The 19,731-nt window shown below is 38.0% G+C and overlaps 1 pseudogene; it reads right to left on the bottom strand.

Annotated features, from left to right (window-relative positions):
• Positions 1 to 14,518: 14,518 nt before the first annotated feature.
• LOC131492444 (rhomboid domain-containing protein 3-like) overlaps positions 14,519 to 19,731 on the bottom strand; it is a 55,311-nt pseudogene continuing 50,098 nt past the window's right edge.

Raw genomic sequence — 19,731 nt, 5'->3', positions numbered from 1 at the left:
TAATGTTAATTTGCATTTCTCTGATGACGGAAGAAGTGGAACACCTTTTCATATGTGTATTAGTCCTCTCTGAAGTGTCTAGATGTATCTTTGACCCATTATGCCCCACACCACTGGGTTAGCTAAATTTTCCTAGTTGACTTGTGGGAGCTCTGGATATAGTCTCCTTTGTCAGAAAAATGCATTGTAAATATCTTCTTTCTCTCTCTCACTTGCCTTTTTATGTTTTCATTGGTATCTTTTGATCATCAGAATTTCTTAATTTTAATGTAATGTGATCAATATTTTTTTCCTTTTGCTTAATGGTTAGTGGCCTTCTGTCCAAATTAAAAATTCTTTGACTAACGCCAGATCACATTATATTCTCTCATGTTTACACTTTCAATCTATCTGGGATTGATTTTTGTGTATTGTATCAGATAAAGGTCAGATTCATTTTTTCTACATGTATTTCCAGTTGACCTATTAATTGAAAAGACCATTCTTTCCCCATTACACTGAAGTTTCACCTCTGTCACAAATCAGTCTGTTCCTATATTCTTATTCCAGTCCATTGCTCTATTTGTCTATGTCTACGCCAGTGGTATTCTGCATTAATTACTGTAGCTTTATGATAAATGTGATTTCTGACAACATAAGTCTTATACCTTTGTTGTTCTTTATGAGCAACAAGATATTTTTTAACCCTGTAATTTCCTCATAAATTCTAGAATCAGCTTATCAATTTCCATTTAAAAAAACAATCTGGCCTCCAACTCATTCTATGAGGCCATCATTACCTTGATTCCAAAACCAGGCAAAGACCCCACTAAAAAGGAGAACCATGGACCAATTTCCCTGATGAACATGGATGCAAAAATTCTCAACAAGATACTAGCAAACCAAATCCAACAATACATTAAAAGAATTATCCACCACAACCAAGTGAGATTTGTTCCTGGGCTGCAGGTCTGGTTCAATATCCACAAATCAATCAACGTGATACATCACATTAATAAAACAAAGGATAAGAACCACACGATCCTCTCAACAAGTGCAGAAAAAGCATTTGACAAAATATGCATCCTTTCTTGATAAAAACCCTCAAGAAAGTAGGAATAGAAGCAACATACCTCAAGTTCATAAAGGCCATATATGAAAGACCCACAGCTAATATCATCCTCAATGGGGAAAAACTGAGAACTTTTCCCGTAAGGTCAGGAACATGACAGGATGTTCACTCTCACCACTGTTGTTTAACATAGTGTTGGAAGTCCTAGCCTCGGAAATAGGCTATGAAATAAAATGAAATAAATGGCATCCAAACAAAATGAAAAATGAAATGAAATGAAAGGCATCCAAATTGACAAGGAATAAGTCAAACTTTCACTTTTCGCAGATGAGATGATACTGTACATGTAAAACCGGAAAGACTCCACCAAAAGGCTACTAGAGCTGATACATGAATTCAGCAAAGTCGCAGGATACAAAATCAATTGTACAGAAATCAGTGGCATTTCTATACACCAATAATGAAGCAGCAGAAAGAGAAATCAAGGAATCAATCCCATTTACAATTGCACCAAAAACCATAAAATACCTGGGAATAAACCTAACCAAAAAGGTAAAAGATCTATATGCAGAAAACTATAGAAAGTTATGAAAGAAACTGAAGAAGACACAAAGATATGGAAAATATTCCATGCTCATAGATTGGAAGAACAAATATTTCTAAAATGTAAATTTTCTCCAAAGCAATCTACATATTCAATGCAATCCCTATCAAAATAACACCAGTATTCTTCAGAGAGCCAGAACAAGCAATTCTCAAATTTGTAAGGAACCAGAAAAGACCCCAAATAGCCAAAGTAATGTTAAAAAATAAAACGAAAGCTGGAGGCATGACAATTCCAGACTTCAAGCTGTATTAATTACAAAGCTGTAATCATCAAGACAGTATGGTACTGGCACAAAAACAGACACATAGATCAATGGAACAGAAAGAGAACCCAGAAATGGACCCACAAACATATGGCCAACTAATCTTTGACAAATCAGGAAAGAATATCTGGTGGAAAAAAAGACAGTCTCTTCAGCAAATGGTGTTGGGAAAAGTGGACATGCAGAAGACATGCAGTCTCCATGCCCCTCTGGAGGCAAGGGAACAAAAGCAAAAATGAACTATGGACCTCATCAAGATAAAAAGCTCCTGCACAGTGAAGGAAACAATAAAAAAAATTAAAGGCAACTGATGGAATGGGAGAAGATATTTGCAAATGACATATCAGAAAAATGGTTAATATCCATAATCTATAAAGAATTTATCAAACTCAATACCCACAAAACAAATAATCCAGCGAAGAAAAGAGCAAAAGGCATGAACAGACACTTTTCCAAACAAGACATCCAGATGGCTAACAGACACATGAAAAAACGCTCAGCATCACTCATCATCAGGGAAATACAAATCAAAACCACAATGAGATACCACCTTACACCCGTCAGAATGGCTAACATTAACAACTCAGGAAACAACAGATGTTGGTGAAGATGCAGAGAAAGGGGAACTCTTTTGCATTGCTGGTGGGAATGCACGCTGGGTGCAGCCACTCTGGAAAACAGTATGGAGCTTCCTCAAAAAATTAAAAACAGAACTACTCTATGACCCAGCAATTGTACTACTAGGTTATTTATCCAAATGATGCAAAAATGCTGATTCGAAGGGGCACATGCACCCCAATGGTTATAGCAGCACTATCAACAATAGTCAAATTATGGAATGAGCCCAAATGTCTATTGATTGGCAAATGGTCAAAGAAGATGTGATATATACACACAATGGAATATTACTGGGCGATCAAAAAGAAAGAAAACTTATCATTTACAACAGTGTGGATGCAACTAGAGTGTATTATGCTAAGTGAAATAAGGCAGCCAGAGAAAAATAAATATCATATTATATGTGGACTTTAAGAAATAAAACAGATGAGCATATGGGAATGGAAGAAAAAAATAAGGTAAAAACAGAGGGGGGCAAACCATAAGAGACTCTTAAATACAGAGAAGAAACTGAGGATTGCTGGAGGGTGTTGGGTGGGTGGATGGGCTAAATAGGTGATGAGTATTAAGGAGGGCACTTGTTGGGATGAGCCCTGAGTGTTATATGTAAGTGATGAATCACTAAATTCTGCTCCTGCAATCATTATTACAGTATATATTAACTAACTTGGATTTAAATAAAATTTAAAATGTTTAAAAAATAAAAAATAAATTAACAAGAAAAATAAAATAAAATAAATAAATGATCTGGGTTCTGATTATTATTGTATTGAATATATAGATAACTTTGAGTGAAACTGATATTTAAATAGCAAATCTCATTTATGATTATAAATTTCTCTAGTTAGATTATCTTTAATTCTCTCAATATTTAAAAAAATTAATATAGGAATCTCACATTTTTGATTAAATGTATTCCTATTTCTGATGATATAAATATTTAATTTTATGTTTTGTTGTTATTATATAGAAGTTATACTTATTTTTATACCTAGGATCTTGCTGAATTTCTTTATTAATTCTAATATTTTATATAAATTTAAATTGGCAGTATAACAGGGGTGATTTACACTATTCAGGGATTTTAAAGAAGCAGAATAAAGTGGTTATCTTTTAAGATGATGCAATTTATTTATTTATTTATTTATTTATTTATTTATTATGAAATTTATTGTCAAATTGGTTTCCATACAACACCCAGTGCTCATCCCAGCAGGTGCTCTCCTCAATTCCCATCACCCACCCACCCCTCCCTCCCACCCCCCACCAACCCTCAGTTTATTCTCAGTTTTTAAGAGTCTCTTATGTTTTGGCTCCCTCCCTCTCTAACCATTTTTTTTCTTCCCCTCCCCCATGGTCTTCTGTTAAGTTTCTCAGGATCCACATAGGAGTGAAAACATATGGAATCTGTCCTTCTCTGTATGACTTATTTCACTTAGCATAACACTCTCCAGTTCCATCCATGTTGCTACAAAAGGCCATATTTCATTCTTTCTCATTGCCACGTAGTATTCCATCGTGTAATTTAAAGTTAGATTTGGGTTAAGCTCTGACTTCTTCCACTTATAAGCTTGGACAAGTCTCTTAATTTTCTCATCTGTAAAGCAGGTAACAATGGTACCTACCATACAGTCTGCTATCAGAATATAGTGAAATAATTATGTGAAGTGCTTAGAACAAGCACTTCACATAGCTTTTGATTCAAGTAATGTAAGCTCTATATATAAATATTAAAGGTCATTGACACCTAATGGTTTTAAGCTCCTTATCCCCCTGTTGGCTATATTGCCTTCTTTAAAGCATTTCTGATATTATAGGGTCAGTTAAGAAATAAAATGCTCTTAGACCATAAAAATTTTGCAAGCACACACCCATTCTAAGACTACATCTGTTGTGTCAAAAGAAAAAGGGGGGAACACCTGCTCAGACAGTTAAGTGCCTGACTTTGGGTCAGATCATGATCTAGCAGTTTGTGAGTTTGAGCCCTGACAGGACCATCTGCAGAGCATGCTTGCGATTCACTCTCTCGCCTTTCTCTCTGCCCCTCCCCTACTTGCTGTCTCTCAAAATAAGTAAAAAAAAATTTTAAAGACGAAAGAAAGAAAGAGAGAGAGAGAGAGAGAGAGAGAAAGAAAGAAAGAAAGAAAGAAAGAAAGAAAGAAAGAAAGAAAGAAAGAAAGAAAGAAAGAAAGAAAAGGAAAAGCTACCTACAGAGCATTACAACCTACTCTCATTGTTTCTTGCCCTTCAAGTCTGTGGAGGAGAGAGCAACGTGTTTTTTCATTTGACTTCTCCTAGCTCCTTAGGTAAGAGCAAACCTTTGTCTCACTCTGGTCCTAGTTCCTTCCGCATAGGACTAAGACTTCTTAACTTTTAATTTCCTCCCTATTTAAATGGCAGATGTGAGAATTCCTATCAAGAAAGGAGCCTGAAGTTTCCCTAGGGCTCATTTCTCAGTTACCTAACTATTCTTAGCATCAAATGGCTCCATCCTTCAATCTTTACTCAACTGGACAGTATAAATGCATAAGATTAATAAGTAAAGCTTATCTTAAGTTTAGCACATCAGGATTAAAATGTTTCTTAACTGTTACAAATTCCAAGTTTATCATAAGTTCAGACCTGTAATGGGTGTGGGTTGGGGGCATGATGTATATAGCAGGTATATGTACATACATGGAATATATATATGTTATATATGTATATGTATATATAAGGATGTGTGCATATATATGTATATACATAAAGATATTTATATATCTTTACTGGATAGACTGAATTTGAAAATCACCTGTGATGATATCTTGTAATCATTTTCTTTGTTCAACTCCCTTCAGAAGATGCAGTCGACCCATATTTCCTGAGCATTTTCTGGATCAGAGGAGGTATAGCAAAGAACAAGACCAAATCCACCATTACCCTCACCCCTGCCAAAACTAAAAAAATTATTGATTTCTTCCAACCTGTATGCATACACACACACATACACACACACGCAGGAATTATACAGACTATGTGGAGAATGTCATCAGTAAAATGAAAAATGGTAACCCAAGTCGAATTTCCTTTAGGAGGTTACTTCCTTTGTATAGCAAACACAGGGCCTATAATAACTTTAACTGATTTTTTGCCCAGGTTGCGAATGAACTTGACCAACTAGCAGGGGCTTGAGATACAATACAACATTAATGTGCAGAATAAGATTTTGTCTTACAAATCTAGGTTAGGTAAGAGGTTGTAAATGGACCTTGCTGACCAGTCTGTGCTGAGGTTGAGAGAGTAAGCAGGTGCAATCTATTTTGAAGAACAGCTTTATTGAGCCAAAATCCGCCTACTATACAATTCACCTATTTCAAGTGTACAATGCGATGGTCTTTAAGATATTCACAGATGTGTGCAGCGGTCACCACAGGTGACTTTGGAACATTTTCATCACCTCAAAAGGAAACCGTGCACTCTTTAGACACCTCTCCCAGGCCCCGTAAACCACCCCAACTCTACACAACAACTAATCTTTCTGACTCTATAGATTTCTCAATTCTAGACTTCCATACAGATGGAATCATATCATATATGGACTTTTGTAACTGGCCTTTCACTTAGTATAATGTTTTGGAGGTTCATCCTTGTTGTAGCGGGTGTTAGCACATCATTCCTCTTTATTGCTGACTGATATTCCAGTGTCTGGATATTCCACATTTTGTTTATCCATTCATTCTTTGATAGATATTTGGGTTGTTTCTTCCTTTGGCTCTTATGAATGACTCTTCTATAAACATTTGTGTGCAAGTTTCTGTGGGAACATAGGCTTTCATTTCTCCTGGGTGTATATCTAAGAGTAAAAGTGCTAGGTCAAGTGGTCACTCCATGTTAAATGATTTGAGGAATTGCCAGACTCTTTTCCAAAGCAGCTGCACTATTTTGCATTCCCATCAGGTTTACTCTTAACAAAGATCTCAGAAAGATTTTTTTTCTTTCAAAACCTACAAAAAAGACAAAAGCTTTAATGTGGTTGGAATGCACTCTGACCCTTAGAATCCACCAATCGCTGTTTCAATAGTTTACCCATGAGGATAAATGAACTGAGAGCCAATCCTGACACATGAACTTCTGGAATACATCCTGTTTCTAACGGGGGACTCCCTGTATGTGGATGATGCATTTATCAAAAACCAGCAACGGCGGAAAGCACTCAGGGCTACAATTAGATTTAGGAAATTTCCAGAACTAATGAATTTTAGGATGTGAACTTCCCATTTCATATGGGCATTGGGGAGAGGAGGGAAGCTAACATCTTCTTCAGAGAAAGAAACTTTCAAGATGAATGGCGAAACTTTGGGCGAAATGTTAGCCCCATGCTAAGATTCCACATAAGCTCAACATTTTTTGAACTGTGCTTTGGAAGCATTATTTCTTTTGTGTGTAAAGGAAGTAATTAAATTTAAAAAGTGTGCAGTGGGAAGAGGGTCTGATATAGAACATTTCCAGCAGGAGGGAGCATTACAACTCAAATTGAGGCTACAACCCTTTCAAGAATCTCTGCTCATTATGTTTGACTGGAATGAAGGGAGTATCTTACTTTTCCAAGACACAAAAAAAGGAAGATTTTGAGATCAAAGGTATTTGCATTGTGCTTGTTTCTTTTTCTGTACTTTTTAAAAAATCACAATAATTTGTTCTTGGATATTTTCATGTCCTACAAGATAGATTAATTATCCTCTTTTCTCCTATAAATCACCATCTCCTATGATAAGAAAATTGGTTTCCCTCCTGTTTCATGTTTGGGTTAGAGATGTAAATGTAGTAAATTATTCTAGTCTTTTTTTTTCTTTTGTGTGAGGAGTAAATTATGCTCCTGATAAACATCTCTTCACTATTACTTAAGACTGATTAGAACTGAAATGCTGCAGGAAAGAGATTTACTCTCATTGCTATATTAAATATAATTTCAGTGTTCTCTAAAGCAACTGTTTCTGTCATATTTCTTCAAGAAGCAAGTTGAGAAATGATACTATAAAAAATATGGAAGCCTTTTCAGATGTCAAAATTTGGATTTCTTCTACCCATTTTCTAAAATAAATAAGTGTGTGTGTGTGTGTGTGTGTGTGTGTGTTTTAAAGGATATATTTTACCATTGCCTAACATCTTGAAGTCATCCAATGCAAAAATCTGCATTTTTAGGCAATGTTGTGCTAAGACTAAACATTTTTATTTGAGACAGAGAGAGGGCATGAGCAGGGCAGAGAGAGAGGGAGACACAGAATCTGAAGCAGGCTCCAGGTTCTGAGCCGTCAGCACAGAGCTGGACGCGGGGCTCAAATTCATGGACCGTGAGATCATGACCTGAGCCGAAGTCAGACACTTAACCGACTGAGCCACCCAGGCACCCTGACTGAATTTTTTTTTTTAACTAAGATATTCAGATCCTGTGGTGCTATAAGCAGAGTTCCAGGGAGGGAAAGAAGTTTGTACTCAATGGCCCTCATGCTGCCCAGAATCAGCAGGGAGAGTTTACTGCTCAGCTTGTGAAAACAGGCTGGCCTTCTCCACAGACTTCCCAGGCAGTTATAAAGGGCCCAGGCCTTAACAAACTCATGGACCAGAGGGCAGATTCTGGGTGGTGTGAAGAAAACCTTTTTTTTCCACTAAGACATACATGGTGAAAGAGGTTCTACTCAGAAAATAACTCTCCTTCTCATATAATATTTATTTTTTAAATTTTTAAAATTTGTTTATGTACTCAACACATTAACTTGCTTAAGCAGCTAAAAAAAAAAAAAAAAAGGAATTTAAGGATGACCATGCCCTCCCCACCCCTTGTGTGCATTTATCCTAGGCTCCCTGTGTTTAAGCAGTGCCTGAAGCATATCAAATAACAAGGTTCCTGGCCTTAAACAATTTGGTCTTTGTATCTTTGGGAGCCTTTATAAAATTATGTCAGTGATCATAATGGCTGAAATTTGCTCAACTTATGATATGAGTTGAACAGCTTGCGTATAAACGTATTTCGTCCTTAAGACAGCCCTAACATGTAAATACCTTTATTTCCCCCAATTTCTAGATTGTGAAACAGAGGAACAGAGAGGTTAGAGTATGTGTGGAGCAAGGAGCAATGCAGCAGAGAATTAGTGTGAGGATCCTGGATCCTCTGACCCTGAAATGCATCACCTCAATGATTCTGATGTACTATTATTAGAAAATTGCCTGCCAAGGAAACAAGTAATTCAGCTTCTGTGATATATCATTAAGTCCACAGATATCTACATCCAAAGATATAGCCCACACTATAGTCCAGAGATGGCAAGGTTACGCAGCTAACGAGGGGGCAGAGTTCAGACCAAAATCGGGTTTTCCGACCCCAAGACCTTTTCACCCCCAAATCACTTCCTTATCTTCATCCTTTCCATAGAGATACTTAATGTTGGTTCTGTCCCTTTATATCTATAATTAATATGAAGAAAACATTGCCAAAACTTTCCTTGTGAAAGCCATCAACTCTTATATTTTTTAAATGTGTATTCATTTTGAAAGCAAGAGAGAGTGCAAGCAGGGGAGGGGCAGAGAGAAAGGGAGAGAAAGGATCCCAAGCAGGCTCTGTGCTGTCTGCACAGAGTTCAGTGCGGAGCTGGATCTCACCAACCGTGAGAGCATAACCTGAGCAGAAATCTAGAGTCGGACACTTCACTGACTTAGCCACCCAGGTGTCCTGCCATCGACTCTTATTTTTAAAAAGTCTTTTTGGCTTTAATCAGCAGGAAGATAGTAAGTTGATTTCAAGGGTTCCTTGGTACCATTCTGGGGAGTGTTGGGCCAGCTCATTCCCAGCTTGGGTACCAAGATCTGATGATTACTTTCTTTAAGATTCAGAAGAATGGCAGTCTCTTCATCCTGATTTTGTAGTGAAGCAAAAGAAGAGGCAGACCTGAGTGGGTATGGTTGTTTGAGCCAGAGCTTCCTCAGGAAGTAGTGTAAGCATGGAAACTTTGTTTTGAAATAAAATATTGTGATCCCCTACAGCCTTGACTTCTTAGAACCTGTGCATTTTACCTTCATTAGGGTTATCCTGGCTTTCAAAGTTAAGGGGAAGTGGAAGAGTTAATAGCATATTAATCAGGACCCTTTGAGTTGCAAGTGACAGAAAACACAATGTAAACTGGTTTACGCAAAAAGGGAAATTTGGAGAGTCCATTTAGATGACACCTCCAAGGATAGGGCTCTTTATAAGGTGTGGCTTGACACATGACTCCTACTGTGGCCTGTTGGTTTCTTTCTGCCTCTTGCCTTTGTCTTCTGCCGTGGTGGCACCATTTTCAGATGATTTCTTCCTTGTTAAGAGTAAGATGATCATAGCAGTTCAAATTCAAATACAATGGAAAAGGGAATATGCTTCCCCAATAACTCAAGTGAAATGCTGAAATTGAGTCCCACTGTTTTATGTGCTCATAATTTAGACCAACCACTATGGCCAAGTTTCACCTGCTGGAAGACCAATGGTGAAATACAGTGGGGAAATAAAGCATTTAATGAAAGGCAAATAGAGTCCTCGACTGGCATTATCTGATCTAATTATACTGTTGTGTGGTCTTAGATGCCTTAACCAATCTTCTTCTTAGGCCTAAATTTTTCTCCCTGTGAAATGGGGGACAAAATCACACCTAAGGGATGTTCCAGTTTTCTTATGTGATAGTTTTTGATTTGTGGAGCATTCTGTCATTTGAGAGTTAAAGAGATCCAATTGTATCTTCCACAAAATAATCTAAGAAGGGTTTTAGGTACAAGTTCAATGTTTTGCCTAGAGGACAGAAGGGGGAAAGTGCAGCTTGACCCTACCAAAAGGGATCTAAACTTAGGGAGAACTATCTAGTCAAGTGAAATCAGAGAATGTTAACAGAAGTGTGATGAATAAATGCTGGACAGCTTAAAATGATAAATTTCACTTAAACAAATCAGAAACTAATATATACTAATGCACATGCTTAAAATTGATATCATACTATCATACCTTTTCATAAAGGGATTGAGTCTCCAAAATACTAGAATATTTATTCAACATAAAATTTCCTTCAGTTATCTGGACAACCGTTATTCATCAAGAATTAGCTCATCCCTCACCTGTTCTGCAGAAGAAAAAAAAGAAACAACAAAAAACTTCTCTGTGACTTTTAACTGGAATGTGTTCTGCATTTTGTCACTATAAACACTGCCTGCCTCTCCTATGTAATTTAGTTCTTTACAACATAAAGCCTTTCTCTACTTCTTTTCATGGATGCGTTTTGTACTCCTGCAGGTATCATCATTCTTGACTAGGTCTCTTTTTTTTTTTCAAGCTTTTTTTAAAAAATCCTAGTTTGTTAAGATATATGGTAAAATTGGTTTCAGGTGTAGAATTAGTGATTCGTCGTTAAAGATTGAGATTTTATTCTGAGGTAATGTCTGCACCCAACACGCGGCTCAAACTCACCACCCCAAGATCAAGAGTTGCACACTCTACTGACTGAGCCAGCCAGGTGCACCCACATTGACTAGATCTCATAGCATCACTACCATTGTAGCTCATTCCTTCCATCTAAAAGTGTTCTCTTAACTACCTCATTCTCCTTACATTTTACCTCTGGATATTTCCTTCAGTCCCTTTTAGATACTCCTCTTCATCTTCTTATCCTTTCATTGTTGCTGCTCTTCAGGGTGCTCTCCTAGACCCACTCTCATTTCAGTTTCCACACTGTCTCTATATAACTACACCCTCTCCCGTGGTTTTACTTACTCAGTTTGTGGCGACTCCTGAAGCTGTGTTTCTTATCCTGGTCTAATCATTTCCCCAAATTCCAGGTATATTTATATACCAGATTTCTCTCCTTGGATCTTTTGTGGATACTTCAAGCCTCCAAAATGAAATGGATGAGTTCTCCCCATCTCTTTTAACCACTCCAACGTATATAACTTATATTTAATTTCCTAATTATATTCTGAACATTTTTGGAAATGTGTCCCTCCTCTGTTGTATCTCTTCCTGGTTATCTTCACCCAGACTTGCCCATATAAGTAAATGCCATCAGCATCCAGTTGCTCAAGTAAAAACCTGGAAGTCATTCTTACTGCTTCTCATTATATTACATCCAATCAATCACCAAATTTTGTGACTCCTGCCTCTCACATCTCTCTCAAAGTTGTGTGTCCCTGCACACCTACTAGCAATACCCTAATTCAAAGCTACCACCTTCTCTCACCTGCAGCCCTAAAGGAACCTACCGACTGTTATTATTCCTCCATGTGATCATTCCTTCCCATCCCCAGGTCCCTCAGTTATTCTCCTTCCTCCTCCCAGATGGAGCTTTCACAAATGCTGGAAGGAAAGTGGACCCTTTCTTAAGAATGATCAGTGACTACCCATTGTTAAGTATGAAAAAAATATTCTTACAACAATCTTCATGGTTTACTCCCCAATGGTCTCTCTTGTACCACTCACCTTCCTTCTTTCACTCCCAGCTTGGGCCATTTCAGATGTGGGAACCACTTTTTAAAAGGTGGAAATGCCAAGACAAACCAGCACCCAATCTAAACACACCAAAGGGCTTGAGGAGATATTTTTCTTTTTTTGAAAGAAGTTAATAGCATATTTTAAATTCATGTTAATCAAATTTTATTAAAACAGAGCATTTAAGGGCTATTTTTCTCCAGTCATGATATGGCAAGTTACCTTTCTTGATTCGGCAAAGATTCCCAAAATTTAAGGTGTGAAAGAGTCAGCCAGGAAACTCCTAAAAATTAAAATACAAAAATAAATAAAACCTCTAGTATCCAAGCCTGTAGATTTGTACTCAATAGGTCTTAGGTAGGGCCTAGGATTCTGCATTTTAATAAGCTCCCAAATCAACTCTGATATAAGAAATATGAAAATTACAGTCTGAGAAAATTTCAAGGGGACCAGTATTGTCCTACTGCATCCAGATGGGTTCCCACGTCCTGACGGCTCAGTGAAGTCACTGAATAAAACATATGTTTCAAGCTTTTTATCCAATGCTTTCATGTATGTTTTCCTGGATAAAGAGTAAATCCCTTACAAGCCTACTTCTATTCTTGTCTCTTGCCTCAGGGTGGTGTTCATTCAATATTTACTGCCCCTATAACCTTGGCCTCTTCTGCATGGGCTCATAGCCTTCATTTGTTCTCCTTCCTCAGGATAAGGTGGTTTTATAAAATGTATGTACTATATATTATACATACATAATGTACATATATAACTTATATTTAATTTCCTAATTATATTCTGAACATTTTTGGAAATGTGTTTCTCCTCTGTTGTATCTCTTCCTGTCAGTCATTCATTTAGCAACTATTTAACCAGTGCCTTCTATGCTTGCAGTCTGTGATGGCCACAGGTAGATCTAATAATGAATAAGTCAAACTTTGTCCAGTTCCCATGGGGTTTCTACTCCACTGGCAGAGGAGGCGAGGGAATAAGAAGATTGCCCAATACCTCCTTTAATTACAGTTGTGGAAGTGCTATGAAGAAAACTATAGGATGTGATAAAAGCAAATACCATGCTATTATTCACGCACACACAAACTCACGCACACACTCTTAGGCTTGTCTTCTTCTTTAGTTTCTATAGACCTTACAGGGAAAAAAGAACCTCTTTGACCCTAACACCGGATGATGTTAGATTTGGCAGTTGATCAAGAATATTGTTAACTGCATTGGGTTGCCTGGGTCCTAGAATATCATTTAATGTTTACGGAGAAGTTTAAGATGGTGATATTTCTCTCATATTTGATTTAAAAGAAATAATACCCAATAAAACACATTTCTATTATAAGATTCTGTAAGATGAAGAAACGATCTTGAACCTGTGCTAGCTATGCATACTGTTGCCTCAGCCTAGGAAAGAACATTTATTATCTGCTGTGGAATCTAACTCTCCACACTGTATAGTTAAAATAATGACTCAGGCACATGGAATATATGTGTTACATTTGGGGGACACTGGATGGGTGTGGTGCTTTATTCTTTTTGGGTGTCTCAGTTTTCAAGCTTCAAGGCTCATGATGAGCTCTCCTAGAGCTGACACTCCTCCCCAAACCCCCTAAAGAGAAGGGGCTATTTTGGAGTAGGTGACTTAGTAATGCTTTGAATCTTTGCAATTTTGCAATAGTAACTATGGGATGATGATAGGGAAAGTGTAATCTATCCTGCCCGAGTACTTCTTTTCACGAACATTTTTACTTTGCTGAGGCCTCTGTGTATCTAATGCAGATGTGTTCCCTGCTGAGCAGGATGGTTCCAGCTGAGGCTGTGGAGAGAGGGCACACCAGCCCCTGTGCTTATGGCCTTGTCCAAAGCAATGGCTCTTTCTTGTCAGCTGGCTGGCGGCCAGGCTCAACACGAGGGCATGCTGATTTCCCAACATAATGCTTTGCTGGGGCTGGAATCAAAGCTGTCAGGAGTAAAGAGTTCTTTCATCTTTCTTTTCTCCCTTCTTGTACATTCAGTGGCATTCAGCGGTGAAAACATGACCGGCAAAAGGCAGAGGCCCTATTACAGTCTTTAAAACTCATAGAGATAGTTTTCAGGCCTTAATTGTCTAAAGATGGCATGCATATTGATTTAAATATTGGCTTTAGGCCTGCAAACCAGTTACAATAATTTTTTTTTTTCCTGTCTGTTAAGTCTGTTGTTTTCTGCCTCTGCAAGATTATGAAGTTCCTATCTGAAGGACTTGCTTAGAGCTCTAGAAGAAGCCTTGATTTTTCTGGGAAATGGTATTAGCAATTTCTGGAAGTTATAAGTCAATTATAACTTTATAACTTATAAAGTTATAAGTCAATTATAATGAGTCATAAAATACAAATGCTTTTTTAAAAAATGAGTCAACACTATTTTGTTGGTAGAGATCTGTTGATCGAAAGTGATAGCAAGCCAAATAATGTGGCCTAAACCAAAAGATAAATTTATTAGAAAGTCCAGGAATTGAAAATTCCATCAGGTATGGCTGGATCCAGGATCCAGGATCCCATAATCGGTGCTTTGTTCTTCACCTTCCATATCTTCACTTTTGGTCTCTGTTGTCTTCATTCCTGGACATGTGGTAACCCCTGGCAGCTTAGGCTTGCACATCCTCACACCTATCAGTTGACAGCTATAGTCTTTCTGGGCCCTAGGAGTCACTCTGATTGGACTAACATAGGTAGCATCACCAATCTCTGAGTGATTCACTGTGGTCAAGCAGATGGAGTAAGCCCCTTCTCTAGGCCTGGATCATATGACTACGCTGGAAAATGAATGTGTATATGAGGTTAGCTGACCAGCGCCACCCAAACCACATGCACAGAAAGCTTAGAGGGATTCTTCTCTCAAAGAAAACCAGGTTGTCATTTTCAAAAGACAGAAAATTGGACACTGGGCAGATAAAAAGAGTCAGTGTGCATTACTTATATCACAGAATATTCAAAGACGCTTCCTTACAGGGCATCTATCCCCACCCTTGCCCTTGGCAACTAGACTTGGCCATTATGCCTTCTTTTTAGGGCCTTGGATGCAGCGAGCTTCACCCCATTTAAAATTCTCCTCATTTTCACTGCATCAAGCAATTCTACATTTCCTGAACAAGCCCTTCATGTCCATGCCTTCGAATTCAGCTCTTCCCTTTCTGTTGTCCGTCATGATTGTAGTTCTCTTCATCTTTCAAGGCTCAGCCCAATTATCAACTTCACTTCTCTCTATCCCAAATGCACTTCATGGTTCCCTTCTCTGTATCCTCATAGGCCGATCAGAATAATGGTCAAGTTGTAGTCTAGTTCGGTATGTATGCATTGGTTTACCCCAGCTAAGCAGCAAGCTCTTTGAGAATCTGAACTACGTCTTTTGCATCTTTATATAATTAACTGATATAGTCATATCAAAATAGCACTTTAAGAGGTTTTCTTATGTAGGTAGCTATTTTTAATATTACCCTAATAATCCCACTTGGAAGGGGTAAATGAGCTAAGTGCTTTACATACATTGTTTCATTTACGCCTCACAAAATCCTGTAAGATAGGGATTATTTATTATTATGCCACTCTATGGTCGAGAAAATTAAGGCTCACAGAAGTTAAGAAACTTACCCATGGTTACCCAGCTGATAACTAGTAAAGCTGGAATTTCAATCCACATCTCATTGATTTCAAACTCTGAGATGTTAACCACTGTGCAAACTGTCCCTTAACCTGAAATTGTGTGTGCAGGTGGGTAACTGCTCAGGCACCAATGGATGTACCAAACAGATGCCACTTTCCCGCTCTGCCCTACCCTATCCTATCCCGACAGGCAATAAACTCTGCTTTCTGAATATAGAAATCTCCACAGCAATAGATTAAGTGTTGAGATATTTGTTGTGCCAGTTTTTTAAGCTTCTTTATTCCCTAGTTTGTAGCTGATCCACCATGAACACCCTGTCCTAATGGAATGGGATGGTTCTTTCTGTAATAAAAATTCACATTCTAAAGTTGACAATATTTTTCTCAAAATGCATGCAATTCATGGAAATCATATTTGTTCCTTCTTATGTTAACAAGATGGTGTGACTTGCATCCAGTAGGTGTCACTAGACTTTCCTCTCCCGGCTACAGCCATAACTGAATATGGAGTTGTTCTATCACTAAGCAGCCGCTGAAAGGGACATATGGGATGTTGCACTGCTTTCTAAAAGCTAAATCATCCTAGATGGAGCAGGGTTCTTCCCAGTTTGCACTCACCTTTCTCCCTGCCCTAGAGCATGGCCTTATAGGTCAAATACAAGTACTTAAGGCACAAGAGGGATGTGCACCCAGCCCCAAGTGTGGCAGTCTCCATAGACCACTCTTGCAGCTGCTGGCTCCTTGGCACTAAGTCACTTAGAGCTGATGATGGGGAGGAGAAGATACAGATGGATTTCAAGGCATTAAGAGGAAAATACCTGAGGCTCAGAAAGTCTGGATTGGAGTGATAGGATGTGCCAAGAAATGTTTTTCTCTGCATAGCTAGGGAAACTGAATGCCTTGATTAGGGGTAGTATCTAGCCAGTTAACCAACATATCCTAAATCTCTTCTAAGAATCCAAATGCTTATAGAAGCTGAAAAGGATATAAAAGTGGAAATAGCATGGTTCCTATATTCCTATATTCTAAGACTTTACTGGTCACTAATACCCATTGATTCAGTCAGTACTGATGGGGCTCTTACTGAAGAACTGGGGATAGACTGCTAGACTAGACAAGACATGATTCTTGCCCCAATGGAGTTTGCAACCGAGGTGAGAATACAAACATTAAATAAGTAATGACACACTACTAGTATGTACTAGCGTGATTAGTAAGGTGACAAATACTATGGGAAAATATAGCAAGAAGTCTGCACAAGAGTGAGTCAAAGGCCTTCTAGAAGAGATTGTTTTAAGGGAGGATCCAAAGATGAGTTGGAATTAAATGGGAAAAAAACAGAGAAGGAGGAAAAAGAAGATAACTGTATCAAACAGAGAAAAGAATCTGTGTGAAGGTCCAAAGGCAGAATGGAATGAGGTGCCTTCAAAGAACTGAAAGAAAGTCTGTGGGGCTGGGGAGCAAGGAGAAAAATGGCAGAAGGTGGAACCGAAAAGATTGATGGCCAGGACCAGATGGCACAGGGCCTTCCCCACCACTTTAAAGAATTCAAAATGTATTCAACAGCAATGGGGAGCCACTGATGGATTTTTAAGAGTGTCATAATATCATGTGTTCATTTATTATGTATTCAGCAACATTTATTGCATGCCTATATGTGCCAGTGTGCCCAGTGCTAGAAACTAATAGAGATATAAACTACAATGAAAATTTAAGAAGTAATTCTGATTCAAGAAGGAGGAAGACAGGAGAGCCATCTTAAAATGAACAAACCATGCAACAAAAAGCCATTGGGCATCCTGGCATGTTTCTGGATCTGTTCCAAGCCCTGGAAATTCCATAGTGAATTAGACTCAGTCGTCATCATAACGGATATTTATAGTGTGCATTTAAGATCAGGAAGAAGGCTATATAGTGAGTCAGGAATGAGAAAGAAAATTTACAGTCAATAGAAAGACTTGCTCTGGTAGATAAACCCTAAACGTATGGCATAGTTAAAGAAAATATCAAGGATCCAGGCACTTCAGTGTTTACATTTTTACAGTAATAATCCCATTTTGTGAAAACTGACTATGCCCCACTAAAAGGAACCAGGACTCAATGGAGAAATGGCTGATTCCAGGTCTGAGGCAGGACATGTACAAGATAAGCCTGGCCCATCTTTTCTTTAAAAAAAATTTTTTTTCATGTTTATTTATTTTTGAGAGATAGAGAGACAGAGCATGAGTGAGGGAGGGGCAGAGAGAGAGGAAGATACAGAATCCAAAGCAGGCTCCAGGCTCTGAGCTGTCAGCACAGAGCCTGACGTGGGGCTTGAACTTACGAACCATGAGATCATGACCTGAGCCGAAGTTGGACGCTTAACCAACTGAGCCACCCAGGTGACCCATGGGCCATCTTTTCATACCTGATAGGAAAAAAGTAATTACAGAATCAATAGAATTCCAGTTATAAATTTGGAAGGATTGAAGAAATGACAGCATTAAGAAATCAACATTTTGCCATTTGTAATGAAATGATTAATTTAGATACATATTATCAGTAAAGAAAAACATTTTTAACTATATGGGAAAATTTGCAAAAGAGATATCAGGCTCTTACATCTGAACCATGGATCAGTTTAAATATTAAACTGATCCTAGTGGCAAAACCAGAAATGTTTCCCACCTGAGCTAAGAGGAAATACACAGCACCACCCATGAGGTATTTGTGGAAATAAAAGGTCAAACCTGAATATAACTGGGGGTTCACCCTTAGAGCTAAATGGTTGTTCACAAGACATATGGATTATGGGGAAACAAATGAAATGCCACCACAAAGAAACAAGCAGAAAGACTGAGAATGTGAAATTTTCTAAACCACTTTCTTCATTAAGACCATAGAAAAAAATAAAATAATAAAATAAAATAAAATAAAATAAAATAAAATAAAATAAAATAAGGCACTGCTCTAGATTAAAAGATATTAAGAGACATAAAAAAATACAACGTATAGATCTCATCTGGATACTATTTTAAACAAGTCAACTGTAAAAAGACATTTTTGAATATCATCAGGACATATGATTCTAATGGGTCATAAAAGAAATCAAAGAATTCTTGTTAATTTTGCTAGGATTGATAATGGCATTATAGTTATATAACAAAATGTCTATATGATTTAGAAATGCATACTGAAGTATAAAGGGGTGAAATTGCATGAGTTCCGAAATTTGCTTTAAAATCTTTGGCCAGAAAAGGAGGGGTTGGTATATGAAGCTGGTGTGGCAAAATCTAGGAAATTGTTGAGTTTGGGTGTAATTTATGAGCATTTACTGTACTTTTTCCCTCTTCTTTTGTATCTTTGAAATCATTCATGAAGAACATAGGTGGCCTTGTGAGGCAGGTAAGGCAGAAATCCCCAACACACAGGGGCTAGACCTGGAAGCTAAGCGATGGCTGGCTGGTTACCCACTTTGGCTGAGAAGGCAACTCTAGTTCTGGGAGTAAATAGCCAGCATTGTGCTCCGAAATCTTGCCCATTTCCCTAGAACTGGGAGAGAAGGCTGCAGTTTTACAATTGGCTCCTGGAGGGAAATTGTTTCCAGCTGCCAAGCAGATGAATGATGGGATGGGTATTAGAAAGGGGGTTGTTCACTGGCCAGAAGTACACAAGGCGCTGGTTTTTGGCCTTTCTCAAGCCACAGGCAAATCTCAGACTTGCTAATCAGATGTAAGCATATTTCTACCTGCTCTTGGTTCTGCTCTAAACAGCAGGTACCCTATCTTAAGTATGAGACTATGAAACTCTTTAATGTGACTTAAACGTACCACATCAAATATAAGCAAATCTGTGGGCAAAAGTACACATTTAGATGGTGTCTATAATTTTCTTTTCCTATATAATTCTGAGAGGTTTTCTCTGGATCAGCAAAGAGGTGGGAGTGCTAACACAGCTGAGACATAACTAGCTCTATTTTTGGTAAAATGACACTAGCTGGCATCACTGCCTACTGCATAGCAGTCACCCTGTTAGTGGCTTTCCAGAAGTTAACTCTCTCGATGCAATGTAAATTTGAATTAAAAGCAAAACAGTCTG

Source organism: Neofelis nebulosa, chromosome 13, assembly GCF_028018385.1.
Source record: "Neofelis nebulosa isolate mNeoNeb1 chromosome 13, mNeoNeb1.pri, whole genome shotgun sequence".
In the NCBI taxonomy this organism is placed as follows: Eukaryota; Metazoa; Chordata; class Mammalia; order Carnivora; family Felidae; genus Neofelis; species Neofelis nebulosa.
This window is presented reverse-complemented; position numbering and strand designations above follow the sequence as displayed.